The sequence below is a fragment of the Drosophila sulfurigaster genome, chromosome 2R (genome assembly GCF_023558435.1).
Source record: "Drosophila sulfurigaster albostrigata strain 15112-1811.04 chromosome 2R, ASM2355843v2, whole genome shotgun sequence".
NCBI lineage: Eukaryota > Metazoa > Arthropoda > Insecta > Diptera > Drosophilidae > Drosophila > Drosophila sulfurigaster.
The window spans coordinates 36753108-36768456 of record NC_084882.1 but is presented as its reverse complement, the minus strand read 5'-3'; the positions used below and the strand labels follow the sequence as shown (position 1 = coordinate 36768456).

The following is a 15349-nucleotide window of genomic DNA, read 5'->3' as shown; positions in this document are numbered from 1 at the left end:
TGTTGAAACATTTTCGGGTACTCGAACCGAACCGATTCGATTCGATTCGATTCCCCTTTCTAGTATTCGCTTGTTTAGGTAGCAAAGTGGCATGCCACCGGAAAGGTGGTGCAACAAATGCAAGTTGTGAATCTGTTGTGTCTTGTGTCTTGTGTTTTGCGTTGCGTTATTCTCTGGCTGCCAACAAACACTTCAGCACGCAAGCTGCAAGCTGCAATCTCAACTAGGAGCAGGTGAAACTCTCGACCTGGACAGACCACTTTTCAGTGCAGGCTCCCCAAACTGGTCTCTGGTCTTCCCCCTCCCTCTCTCTCTCTCTTCCTCTCTCTATTAAAAATAGTCTAATGATCAATGCGTCTCCCCTCTCTAGGAGTGTATGCAAATCCTAGGCGAAGAGGGGAGAAGAAGGTGAACTTGTTAAGGAATTGAATGCAATGCAAAAATACACAGAAAGAAAAAACGTGCTAAAATCAAGAATTTTTGATCAAGATTGATTGTAAAAGCTAAGATGGTTTATTCTTATAACAAAATCAAAAATTTTCAAAAAATCTAGATTGCCCAATCTTGAAAATCAACATTATAATAATCTTGTTTCAAGAATAGAATAATCTTAATATTGAACCAAGAAAATTTGAAATCAAGATCAAACAATCTTAAATTTAGAGTATTTTTTACACATTTATGAATGTTCTCTATTTTTTAAGAAATTAGGTTCTAATTTTAAAGGAAGGGGATTTCATCATTTTAAGAAACAAGAACACAATTATTTTGTTTAAGATCGAAAAGTTCTCAAATGAAGATTTGCGATCTTAAACTAGAATAAAACATTCTTGAATCAAGATTTCTTAATCTTAAAATGAGATGGTTTAAATTTAAAAATGCATATTTAGTGTAAAAGTCTTTGTTTAAGATTATTTCTTATTTCAAGATTGTTATTTTCAAGATGGAAAGAATCTTAATCGCAAGATTTGAAAATGAGATTTTTAAATTTAAAAATGCATATTTAGTGTAAAAGTCTTTGTTTAAGATTATTTTATATTTCAAGATTGTTATTATCAAGATCGAAAGAATGTTAACTCAAGATTTGTTCAATCTAAATTTGTTTCTCTCTTTCATATTTCAAGATTGTTCTCTTCAAGATCGAAAGAATCTTAACTCAAGATTTGTTCAATCTAAATTTGTTTCTCTCTGTGTAGAGACGCAGCTTCCAGTTTAACAGAACAAGGCAAGGGCAAGATCACAGCCAGGTGTTTGTGGCTGCTGCTCCACATTGCACACGCCATCCAACTGGACAGCACTTGATAGTCCAGTTCGCATTATTATTATTGCTGCTGCTCAGTTTGCAGCGTGGGCTTATTACCGAACTCAAATTGCATCTTCATTGAGCCACAGCCACAGCTGCTGCCCACTGTCAATTTGTTATGAGGAAATTAAACTGATTTCGTTTCGTTTCTTTTGATTTGATTTAATTTGTGGGCAAGTGGGAAGCAGGCGCCATTCGAAGTCTGCTCCAAATGAAATCTTATTTATAAAACAATTAATAATGGTCGCTGACATCGACTTCAACTTTGACTTTGACTTCTCTTCTCTTTGCTTTATCTTTTCGGGTCTCTAAATGCTTTCCGTCACACTTTATAAGGCTGCGGTCTCGAATGTCTTCATCTTAATTGTTATCAACTAATGGCCATAGATTTGTCAAACAAACCAAACGGCATCCAAATCCGAATCCGAGTCCGAATCCTCATAAAGCAAAACAAACTGTTTTACTGTTTGCCTCAGAGATACATTTCGGTGTTTTGTATCTTAATTTATGCAAAGCCGTTTCCAAATGACTATTCAAAAGACTATAATGGCTAATCGCTTTGTTATAACTTTGTTTTGAGTGTGTGAAAGCTATTAAACAAGTCTCGATCAATGGGAGAATTTCTGAAGTTGTTGAAAATGATTCAAAGCAAAGAAATAGTCAAGTTTCTATTTGAAAATGGAGCAAAAATTCGGAAATTTCCTGCTCTAATAAATCAATCAATCAGTCAGGTTAGCAAAAGTATTTTGTGATAACAAATAATTCGAACGAATATCGATAATTTCCACTTCCTGTTGGCAAGATCTCGAAAGAGTTCTCCACAGACTTTATAAAGTTGTTTATTGAAATTGCATCTGCAATCAAACAAATGTATCTCAAATTGTTGTAGCTCCAATTTAGCAGTTGTGGAGTGGATCCCAATGAATAATTATTGCTAATTGATGTTCATAAAAATGAATTTATGAATGTGTGGTGGCCTCTGTCGAGTTCTATCAATTAAATTGGCCTCCCGGCCAAATGCGAATGAGTATGAATGAATAAACAAGTCGTTTTGCGACTTGATTGGCAAAACTCAGAGCCGGAAGTAACGTTAGAGAGTTATCTATCTATGTATCTATCTGGCTAGCTGTATGTGTTTAGCAAACAGTTAGCTCAAGATGCGTCAGAGTCAATCAAAAGGGGTGAGGAGGAGGAGGCGAGTGGAGAGTGGAGAAGCGGAGGCCTTTGCTTAATATTCATTCATAATTTGCGCTGTGGCTTTAGCTATTCTTTTGCGCATGAATCTCTGTATCTTTGCATCTACGAAATACGACGTTCACAAACAAAAGATATATGCGGCCTATCTATGAGTATGAATGCGTGTGTGTGTGTGTGTGTGTGTGCACACACGAAGCATATTTAATTTGAGGCAAACTAGCAATGATTAGGAACATCCGGTTTACTAACCGAAAAACCAGGCGAACAACCAACCGAACAGCGAACAGAGAACAGCAAGCAAAGCCGAAGCATCCATCCACAGTCATTGAACAGTAGCTCGACGACACTCGAGAGTTGATTCGTTTTGGTTCTTAAGTCTACGACGACGACGACAGAACGTGATCATCATCATCATCACAGCCCAACAACATCGTCATCATCACGATCATCATCATCATCATCATCTTGGGGTGCCAGCTGAAGCGCCAGCTTCAAGCTCGGACATAAAGCAGAGATAATAATGTTGTCGCTGTTGTTCGCTGTTCGCTCTTCTTCTTCTTCATGTTGCTGCTGCTGTTGTGGATGCTGTGAAGTTTCTGTTTGGAGTTGGAATTGTGTGTAATTTGTTTGCCGGCTACTGTTGTTTGCTACTGTATTTCAGTTGCCCCATCGCCACAGCTACACAGCTCAGCTCTCAACTCTCTCGACATCTTCAGCTGGACAGCATCTCCACACGATCAACGATCTTGTTGTTGTTGCTGCTGTTGTTGCGAGTTGTTTGTTGAAGCCGCAGTTGATGCTGCTGATGTGATCAGCATCCCAGCGAGTTTATCTTGCGCTTTAAAATGCGGCTTCTTCCTCCCCAACTTTACCTTTCGCCTCGTAATTTATTGCACTTTTTTGTTGCTGTTAATTGAGCCTTAAATATTATATTTATTGAATGAAAATACAGTTTTCTTTTACGTTGATTTATATTTCTACCAAAGCACACAAACAGCCAATTAGAAGTTTAGAAGAAGAATACAGAAACACTTGCAAGTCTGACCGATCTCCAATTTATGTTCAACACCGATTTTTGCAAGGTGATCAGATGTATTAAGGGTTGCCATATATTCAACAATATTCAGTATTAATCAATTAATAGTTTGAACAGTTGCTCCCATTGGGTGATTGACCGGTATCCAACTTCCCATGGCATAAATAAATAAATGAATGCATAATTCAAAGTTGGCAAAGTTGTGAAAATATTAAAGCGCGTTTCCCAAACCAATTAAAACTCAATCAAGAACTGGCCTTAATGTTGGACTGGCCCAACTCTTCTTCTTCGCCCACTGTTTCGTATGCTAATGAATTGATAATTAATAACTGTGATAAGTGCGAAAAGCAAGAGAGAGAGAAGAGAAGACTAGAGAATCGAGAGAGAACTAGTTTGCTGCGGAAACATATCCTGTGTGCATTAACTGTTTTCTACACACACATAACTTGGCCAACTTCCGCAGACTGTGGCTGTGACTGTGGAGGAAAAGCCTAGCGATTTTCCAGTTCCAGTTCCAGTTGAAGTTTTTTTTTTTGTTTTCTGAGCTGCTTCCTTTTGCTGTGGCTGCAACTGCGGATGCTTAAATGGGTTGGAGTTGCCACTTGTTGTTTGTGTTGTGGATTTTCTCGTGGCTGATTTGAATGCCAAGATAGATATCCTGAGCAACAGCTTTCGCATTTCATTTGCTTTGCTTTGGCTCAGCACCCCACAAAACATCATTCATGACTCCAACTCTGAGTCGGACTCGGACTCGGACTCTGTCTCAATATCTGGCTAAATGATCAGCTCGAAAAAGAAAAAGTTGCATGCGTTTCGTGCAGCGCTTGTCTATTTTTTTTCTTTACCACTTTTTGTTGCTGTATTTATTTTTTGCAACAGCTAAAGCAACTACGGCAGCATGCTGTTGTGTATTTTTTCTCACATTGACCGGATGAGCAGCTGCTGGGGATCAGGTGAGGATGAATATAATAACATAAGCCCCAATATCAACAACGGCAACAACAATATAGAGAGCAGCTATCGAACTGACGAAACCAGTTTCATTGAGAAAACGAAGGAGAATCGCTGGGGGCCCGTTGACTGGCCACACTGGACAGGCCAGATCTGTAAGGGGGCTGCTTGAGAGGGTGAGGGGTTGGGGGGAAGGAGGCTCTACATGAATTAATCACTTCGTTTGTAGTGGACCGATCGAGCAGGCGGGTGGCTGGGTATTAACCCAGCGTGTGCGGATGTCTGTGAGTTTCCAGATCACTCGCGAGCTGTGAGTGTGAGCTGTGTGAATGAATGAATGTGTGTGTGAGTGTATTCATGAGTGTGTGTTTGAGGGGCTCCCTCATGCCGTGCCATGCACATTTTATGAATGAAATGATCGACAGCTGAATTGCGAAATTGTTAAACAACAACAGCAAATCTCTGTCGAGTTGCTGTTGTGGATGCTGTGGCTGCTGCTGCGGTCGATTGATCCAACAGGTCGGCTACTCGACGTCGTCGTCGTCAAAGTCAACGTAGCGCCGTGGTGGAAACATAATTTCTCTTAATTATATTGCCGACGATCTTGTAGAGTTTAATGAGTGTTGATTAAAATTTCGTTTTTGTTGCTCATGCGATTTATGTGAACCTCATAAAACCACAACAACGACCACGAATATGAATATATATATACTCGTATTCGTGATTCGCGGGATATCCTACTCATGTAGTGTTTATGTTGGGGCTGAAAGGTTGATTTCATTAACAGCTCGACTGAAAGATCAGCCTCCAATTAGGTGATCCATCAATTTCTGAATTGATTTATGAAATACTGATAAAACAAATAAATACTTTAGTGAATCATATTCATTCATTTGTTCAAGTAATTGTATTTAGAATATATTTTCATTTTAGAACAATTACTTGCTATAGATAACTCATCTTATCTTATGTAATTGGCACTTCCTTTCATAAAGTTTATTGTGTTGCTTTTTAAACAATTTGTAGGCGAGTGCAAGGTGTGAGTGTGAATAGCTGTACACTCATGCTCGCTAGTCACATGTAATCATAATCTCGATGACTGCACTTCAAACAGTTGCCAAAGTGTCTGTTTGATATCAGACATTCGGCGGCTTTCCGCTTGCCTCCCTCTCGCTCCGCCTTTTCTTCACACCTCTAGCGAGTACTCGCACTCGCATTCACACTCACAAAACACTCACACTTTGAATGCATCTGCTCCAGATCCCCGCAGACGCAGTGCAGCCACAACAAGTGCAATGGCAACAAACATAAAAGCGAATGCTTTGATCTATCTATCGACTGCAACAACACCTCATCTTATATGGAGAGATCTTTCCCCTCTCCCCCTCCAAGAGAGTGGAGCACTCATAATTGTGTTATAATTACGATTAGAACTCGAAAGGGGCAAACACAGGATGAAGGAGGCTGAAAAACATGCGAGAGTCGATAACAAATCGTTTCGAGAATCGTAAAATTCGTTTTTTGCGTTGTTCATTTTCTGCTTTTCCAATTTTCCCTAGCGTGTCGTTTGATGTTTTTCCAACTGCTCGAAAAAAACGTTCGAGCTAAAAAATAAACAATGCGCTTTTTTTTCGGATGCGACTTCGTCGCAACTTCCCTCTCTCCATCTCTATCTCTCTCCGAATTTATTGTGCACCCAATTTGCTGGCCAAATATATTGCCCCATATTGTTAAATATATATAGATCGAACTATATTTATATTTGGCAATTCTTTTACACGAATTTTAGCATAATATTAACCCGTTGCTTTAGTTTGGCAATTGTTTATAAACATGACAAGTTCCGCCGAAGCGAAACCAAACGAAACGAAACCAAATTCACAAAATTCATTGAAACAAAAACGCCGCGCAGTCTGTTTGTGTTCTTTAATCTTGATGTTGTTCTAATTGTTGTTGCCATTGTTGTTGTTGTTGCTGAAACAATACACCCATAAAGATGCTGCTGAACAAATATGAAAAACAATAATGTGTTGTGCCAGCAGCAGAAGCAGAAGCAGCAGAAAGCAAAGCCAACATATTAAAAATTAATTTATTCGCCTTTAACCAAAACTGAACCCATTGCTCGATGGTGGACGATTGATCTCAGTTCCGTTGCTAGTTGCACCTCTCTTTCTTACTCTCCCTCTCTCTTTCTACTCCCACTCACCTCCTGCACTCCTTCAACACCCGCGCTGCATTCACAAAATGTGAGAGTTTTCGTTTGATCATCAATTTTATTACATAAAACTGCTTGGGGGCTTCACGTTGTTCTATACCCTGCATATGATGGAGTGGGAGGGTAGTTTAGACTGCAGAAGAAGTAGAAAATACCTTGCAGTAGAAGACACCTCTTTCTTTTGTTTACATACTTTCGATTTTAAATACATTTCAATTGCATTGTCAACATTCTTACAGAGTATTCCCAAGTCTTAACTTAACATTTGTTCCAACATTTGTTGGGGATTTCCAGTCCCCATAAACACACACTAGCTAGCTAGCTATCGATTGACTTTGGCCTGTCTATATAAATTGTATTTTGTGTTGATCGTTTGCTAAATAAACATTTTCATTAGTGTTGTCGTAATTGTTGTTGTTGCTGTTGTTTTTGCTTTTGTTATTTCCCTCAGTCGCTTTCTTCTTTAACTTTTGTCTTTGCAGATATGATTACCTAGGGAAATATATGAGCCATTAATTGCAAATATAATTTTTCGAAGGCGAGTCTCCATAATGTGTACAATTTATTGCCATTGAATTTAGATTATACAAATATAATTTCATAAAATAAATAAACTGTTCTCTCCGAATTTAAAAGTAATTTAAAGTGAGTGTTATAGAAATGAAATGAATAACAATAGATCATAGAATTTATTGAGCTACTTTTGGCGAAGATATTTTTGCAATTTAAAAAATACCACAAATTTCAATAAATAAATAAAAATCTAGAGAGAATTTCCTCTCAATTTCGAATATGAATCATATTATATTCATCGTTCAAATAATTTCTGAAAATAAATAAAATTGCAATAATTCGAGCAGTTTATTGTGATACTTTCGACTTTTATATTTGCAAATTTTTAAAAATAGAAATAAACAAGTAAAAATAATATCAAAACAGTGCGGTATTCATTTTAAAATATACCAAATAAATATTGTGCAATATACTATAAATACACAAAAAGGTTATATGTGGTATATTTTTTGTCCTTTATTCAAAATATACCATAGATCACATAGACCAGATTGTCAGCCAAAGCAACTAAAACCCTTACTAAGTAGTCGTTTTTTCCTTGGTATAAAAATAAATACTACAATTTTAATAAAACAAATAGAAATCTCATCGATTCTTTTCTCAGAATTGCATCCAAGTGACTAATATACATAGTTCGTATAATTTGTAGAATTCATTGACAATACACAAATTAATTTTTAAAGACATAAAAATTCATTCACTCTGAATTGAGTTTTATTCTGATAAAATTGCTTTTGGCAATTTAGAATATACAAATATATTTATTTCAATATACCAAATCCCTTTTCCACTTCCCTCTCTCTATGAATTAAATCCTAATCTAATTGAAAGTGACTTCTGCAATAACTTAATCAAAACTGCATTTCAACGTGAAGATGCTTTTCTCTCTGATCTTAGATAATTCTGCAAGTGCAGCGAATGTTGCTTCCCAACTTGGCTCCCCTAATGAACGAGTTGAGATAGAAAGACGCTTGGAACTCGAAGAGCAAATGCAATTAGGAAAAGTGTGTGTACTGCCCACCATCAATTAAAGAGTGACTGACTGACTAACTGACTGTCAGAGAGTGACTGACTAACTAGCCACAATTAAAGATGCTTTGCGCACGCGCAGATCGCGATCTTCTTCTATATACTAGTATTGTAGTAGTTCTTTTAGTTGATTTTTTCGTCAGATTTCCATAGGCTAATTGAATGAAATTAAAATTGAAAGACGGCAATTAAAGCAGCAGCAACTGAAGCAGAAAAAATGTCGCTTTGAGATTCCCCTGCATTTCGCATTGAAGGCAAATTGAATGAGAGACCATTGTGAACAGGGAGCAATCAATGTCGTCATAGAAGCACAGACAGCGCGTTATTTCGACTTGTTTAGATAGCGCAAATATCTATCTATTACTCATGCATCGAGTATCGAGTGGTCGTAGTTCTTGGAACGAAACTACTCGACGACACAGACAGTTATCTCCCCTATATCGTGGTGGTATCTATATTGCCAACTCGGAGGGATACTTTAGGGGAGTCCCAGAGAGAGGTCAGGTCCTCATTTTGAGAATGGTGCAAGGGTATTTCGCTATCAGACAATCACTGCTCGCTCGCTCGCTCTAACCAATTACTTGGCCAGCTACCTGGTCAGGTGACTAAGCAGTCACTTAAGGCTGTGGGAGTAAAGATGGAGATGGCGAGGGGGAGACAAGAGCGAGCCTGAGCTTGAGCTTGAGAATTTAATCGGTGCCCCCGAAAAAAGAAAAAACAAAATGAAATGAAAGGCAACGAAAAATGATTTCGTATTCCCACGACTCTTGGAGCCAGACTGCGAGTCCTTGATCGAGGAGAGTAAGTGATAGGCTCTGAAGATGAATTGCAAGCATGCTGATAGCAAAGTCGAGCATGCCGCGCAGAGTGCACAGGGTATTCACCCGACCTTCTTTGTCTGCTCTCGCCTGGGAACTGGGAACGAAGGATTAGCAGGTAAAAGCTGAAGAAGACGTCGCGTTTTCTTATTGTCCTGCTGCTGGTAATTCGAGTCGAATCTGGCGATTTGGGTCTAAAACAAATATGAATATTCTATGTGAGTGTGAGTATGTCAAAATAATGTTTGAGTTCCAGTACTTGAGGCCCTGAAAAAGAATTTCAAGTTCAAGTGCGTGGGAATTTGAGTTTCTGCGAATTTCGCTGCTCAATTGCAATTGGTTTCTCTTTGCTTTTCTTTATTTTTGCACAACTGAAATGTAATAATACTAGGGATGCATCACGTTGTAGTAGTTGCCACAATTATCACACTCTTCAGGTGGCTGCATTTATCATCTTGTTGTTGTTTTATATGTTGTTCTACCTACCCTCATCAAAGTGGCAATTAATTATATCATTTATTTCGATTGTTTTTTACACCAAATATTCGACATACTTCGATTTGAGTTGCACCCGAGTTGCGTCTGCTTCTCCACTCTCTTGCAGCATGCAACATGTGAGAAGCACACACACTCACACACACACACTGGCAGACTGAGGCGGGCACACACAATTTAAGTGTTGAGTGTGTAATTTTATATTTCCGGTGTAGTAAGTTTCATACGACAGAGATCTTTTTGCCTTCTCTTCTCTGCTGCACTTGCGTCGCTGCTTCTGCTGCTGTTTCAGCTGCAACAAGAAGGAGAAGGAAAGGAGGAGGAACAGTGACTGCGACAAGTATCTGTCCAATGCTGCGGCTGCTTGTCAGGCGTCGTCTCACACACAATTCCTGCAATTATTTTTATATCGAAAAGCATAAAAAAGAAAACACAACTGAAAATGAAAACACCCCACTATCAGCTCCATCCAATCCAATCCAATCCAATGCAATCCCATCGAGACAGGGGACTGTCATGCATACATATACATATACAAATATATGTATTTATTTATGTCTTGTATTAAGTTGAAGTTGTCGTAATTTGGCTGCACATTATTTGATTTATTTGCTTTCGATATAATTTCCAGTGTTTATCCAGAATTGAAAAGCATAAAGCGCATTCGAGGAATCGCAGCGAGTGGAAAACAAAAGAAATATTCTCCTCGATGCGATATTTAGTTTATGCAATCTATCGTCAATTTGTATATACGAGTAATATTTTATGTTCACGGCGTTTTCCTAGAACTTGTTTGAATTTGCATTCGCCTTTTTATATAATTTGTGGTGTCGCCCTTTTTATTGACATAATTTACGTACTTATTACGAGTTCGAGTGAAGCGTCAGCAACTTGTTGACTTCGCTGACTTCGACTTCAATCGCAGCTGAATCAAATTAGTTGAGAGAAGAGCCCATGTATATCCTGAGGCCGAAGTCATTTCCAGCTGAATAAATATCAAAGGACATCGAGCAGAGCCAAAGACAAAAAGAAGTAAATTACACTGGCAAACAGCAGATACAAAAGTATCTCTAGATACAGTTTTGTAACGCACATTTAAACAACATCATCGATAGACTCAAGAGAGAGTTAGAGGAGGGAGAAAAGCAGAACTTTTAGCCACAATTTAATAGAATGAAGCTCTTTGACTTGCGTTTCGTGAGCAAAGAGAAAATCCCCAACCCAGACTCCGTCTTCAACTCCGACTCCGAGTCCATCGAGTTGGTAATGAAATATCTAACGACCGGAAGTCAATAGCAAATACTTAATAATGTTGTTGGCCTGGCTTGGAACAGAGAATTGAGCTCAGCTGGGTTCGCATTGCGTTGCGTTGCTTTGCGGTTTAGTTGTTTGGTTGTTTGCCTTTTGGCTGCCATTTTCCGTTGCTAATTTCCCTGCACGACAATTAAAGGTGTGCGACCCGAAAACAACGAGATACAATTTACAATTATTTCGTAATGAATCCTTGTTGACTTTTGGGGAAAGATTCTCACTCTCTCAGCTGTCATCAAGTTCTCAGTGCAATTGCACAAATTACACGTTTGCGATGGAAATTGATTTAACACCTCAGGCGACGCCACAATAAGAGAGAGAGAGACAGGTGTGATCGCGCAGGAAATCATTAGCCATGGACTGTCTTTAACGCTGTCATATTGCGGCTTTTGTCTCTGTCTCCAAGGAGAACTCTTCACGTACCACAAATAAATTAGACTTCAGATCTAGGCCAACATTTGGCATGGCAACTTTGTTGTACTTCAAACTTGGCAAAGATAAAAAAAGAAAACAATTTCTATTTTAATTTTAGCATATCATTCTCGAGTTGCAAAACCATTCACAAATGTGTTAAACAATCGCAATTTGTTTAAAGTACAATTTCCGATTCTCGGAAATTGGGCAATCAATCTAAAGTGGACTTTAATTGAATTGCCTATTTGCCATTTTGTAGTTATCAGCGATAAGAAACGCGCCACTTCCGTTTGTATAACCGGAAGTTAACGTGTTTGTTCACACGAGCCGCGTGCCAAAATACTAAATAAAAAAACAAAAACATCATCCACACTCATCATTCATTCATTGTAAGTTTTACATCGACTACAACTCGTTATCATCGAGCAGTTTTGCAAATGTTTTGTCTGCTAACACTAATTATAAGCTGTTTCGGAAATGTGCCTCTAATTGGCAAACACGACACGAGTCAAATGTCTTATCAGCGAACTTCTTTTATCATTCTTATCACTCAGCAATCAGTTATCACTGCGCGATAAGCAAAAGATACGCTCAGCGTACCAAAAATAACCTGCACTAATAAATTTTTGCGAGTGCTCCATTTCCTTGATGGCCACTTCAATCGTCGCAGACCAAGTGACGTTCTGCCGTTTTCTTGGAAATTTGATAAGCGCCCTTGGCCAAACTGTGTTCGCGAACACGAACTGCGCACTCTTTCCACATACTCGTAAATGTGCGAGTGGGAAAATGAACATAGGAAAAGGCAATTATAATGCCAAGATTAAACACATGACTCAAGGGGAAGTTAGCATATTAAACGCGAGACGCAGACTCTCTCAAATCTCTCTGCCTAACGAGAGGATTTCTGCCTTTGCTGGACTACGTGACAAATGCAACGTAAGCCAATCCCAATCCCAATCTTAAAGCCAAGCCACGATTCTAATGCAATTCTAATGCAGCTCTAATCAGTTCACTCAATTACAAATCCATAAACATTGCTGCACAGTCATTAACATTCTACACTCTACAAATTATAGAAATGGGTTCCTTTCTTTTGTAGAATGTATAATCTTCTTAACTTTCTATTTAAATTTTGAGAAAATTAATAATAGGATAATTGTTGTAAATCAACTAAATTATTAATACTTAAATTATACTAAATTCTAAAATAATGGTGTATTTTAAATGTAGTACTCTATTAATATACCAATTATAGACTTTGGTATGTGTTTTCGGTATATTAATTTTGAGAGAATTAATAATAGAAAAATTGTTGTAAACCAACTAAATTATTAATACTTAAATTACACTAAATTCTAAATTTATGGTGTATTTTAAATGTAGTACTATATTAATATACCAATTATAGACTTTGGTATATTTTTGCGGTATATTAATTTTCTTTCACTTCATTTGATTTTCTTCACTTTCTTACTTGTTTTTCTGAATTTTGAGATGTTGATATTTATATAGACTGTTATTATACAGAACTTGAATTAATTATTGTATAGAATACAGAGCGCATTTTGAAAGAAAGACTAAATATTGGTATTACATACATACTAAATATTTGGTATACCAAATTCAGAATTGAGAAGTATTGCTTGCATTAATTTCTCATCACACAAGCCATTCGTAGCTGCACTCTTTATAGTGTTGACTATAAGAATCGATTCGGGAATATTAAAATTGTTCCATGAATTATCTTACAAGTAATTTATCAAATCATATTCACGATAGTTACGAAGTCCATTCCACAATAACTATTATTACAGTTAAGCTTCACAAATATTAAAATCTCCCTACAACATTTAAGCTTAGCAAATTTGCACTTAGATGAAAATGATAGATTGCCTTTAAATCAGGAAACTACACTCTAAAATAAGATCGTAGAAGATTTAAATAATATAGTACGCGATCATTATTCATTCTATTGAATGATATGCATTAGTTCGGCTCGAAATTGAGTCTGCAAACCTAAGCAGAGTCTCGTCTTAGCCGCAACGACTTGATTGACCTAGTTCAGCGTGAAGAGCAAAGAGCTAACAATGAACACCTCATGAGTGACCGCATCAACAGAATGTGTTGCATGCAACACAGCCACCAAAGAAGGTCCCCGGCGTATCCATGAAGTTGGAATGGAGTCTAGGCATTAACACCCAAGTTTGTTTTTTTTTTGTCTTCTGTCTGTTGTCTGCTTTCTGCTGTGTTGTGTGTGGCCCAACGGAACTCCATCAAGAGTTTTGTTCAGGGCTCATAATGAATTTCAGACACGCACAGACGTTTTGTAATTTCAAGTTGTAACTACTGCGTTTTAAAGAGCTTTTCCCTTATGGCCAGCAACAACAGCAACAGCAATTCATAGTGCAGACATGCAAAGAAATGTATGTATGAATGTGAAATATGTGGCAAAGTATCTGGCAGATACATTGCTGTATCTACAACTCTTTGCAAGCGAGAATCTAGTCAGCGCTTGTCGCCAATTATATGCGGTTTTGTGATAATGAGCAAATGATCTCAGTCCCTCGTTCGTCTCGCGTCCCGCGTCTCCTCACGTAATTTCGATTCATTCATAGACTCAAAACGCGACGCCGCCGCCGCCGCCGTCGTCGTCGTCGTGTTTCATTCATAAATTTACCTGGTCGCGTAGTCATAATAGCTCTATCTTCTGGCCTTTTGCCTTGCTTGCCGTTTTGTTCTTTCTTTTCTCCTACAAACACACACACACACTCATGTGTATAATTTCGTCTTGGCTGCTTTATCACATTCTCATATATTATTTACCACGGGCCTCTGCTTCTGCCTCTGCCTTCGTCTTTGCTTCGATTGCGATACGAATACGCGGCGCAGCGAACGGAAGCAGCGGAAGCGTCGACGCCGACGGCGACAGCGACGTCGTAGTCGATCATTGTTGTTGTTGTTCGTTGTTGGTTGCTGCATGTATTTTTGACGCAAAGAAAACGAGCCGACAACGTACGTCTCCTCGCGTCTCCTTCTGCCTCTGTCTTCTTCTTGCCTTGTTGTCTTGCTGTCTCATTGTCTGCTGTTGCCTGCTATGTGGAGTTCGAAAAGAGAATGCGCGTGTAAGGCAACATAAGAAATTCATTCATAAATTCGATGCCATCGTTGCTGCTGTTGTTGCTGTTGTCTGCCTGCAGCAGGAGCCCCACACACGAGAATGCATGTGTGTGAGGAAACATGAGTAGTTTCGCCATATGTGAGCTATGAGAACAACATTCACACACACACTTACTCTTCTTACTTTGTAGTTGTTGGACACTTGATCTCGATTGTCCAACTTGTTACAGTTTCAAAGTTAGTGTAAGAGAGCGAGAGAGGGCGAGCTTTTGTGAACTTGGCGTTGACTTTTGGGCACCTGTTACACCCTGTGCGGCGCCCTATGTGCCCTGTGCTTCGCTGTGTGTCACCTGTTGCCGCTGTGTGTGCCTGTGTTTTATTTGCTATTTGCTTTGGCTTTCATTTCGTGCGTTGCTGTTTTTTTCTTTTTGTTTTTTTTTTTGTGGCTCGTCTCGTTGCTCAGTGCTAAACAAACAGCTTGTTGTTGTGTTATTTTACTAGGTGTAGCTGTTGCTCTGCATTGCTCTTGTTGTTGTTTTTATTGTCGGCACGATGTGATGGCCGTTTCCGTTCCACACACACACACATGCAAACACGCACACACTCACTTGGTTGCTCAAACAGTTTCGTTTGTGAATGAATTCCATTTCGTTTCGCCTGCTCGCTCTGAGATTTTGTATGCCGACTATTCCAATTCCACTTGTTGCACACTACGCTCTCACGCTCCCACTCTCTCGTTCTCTCTGTCTCTCGGTGTGTTCGTGTTTGTTGGTGTTGGTGTTTCGGCGCGTTCTCTAGCTCGTTTCTTCTCATTGTTTAGGATACCCAGCGGACGAGGCGATCGTTTCGTTTCAGTTTGGCTTCACAAATCCAGCAATCCAATAGATACA

General features: G+C 38.7%; 1 protein-coding gene across 1 annotated transcript in view; it reads left to right on the top strand.

The window, feature by feature from the left end:
• Nucleotides 1–15349, top strand: part of LOC133836413 (ETS-like protein pointed) — a 58747-nt gene that overhangs the window by 18941 nt on the left and 24457 nt on the right. The gene's annotated exons all lie outside the window — the stretch shown is intronic.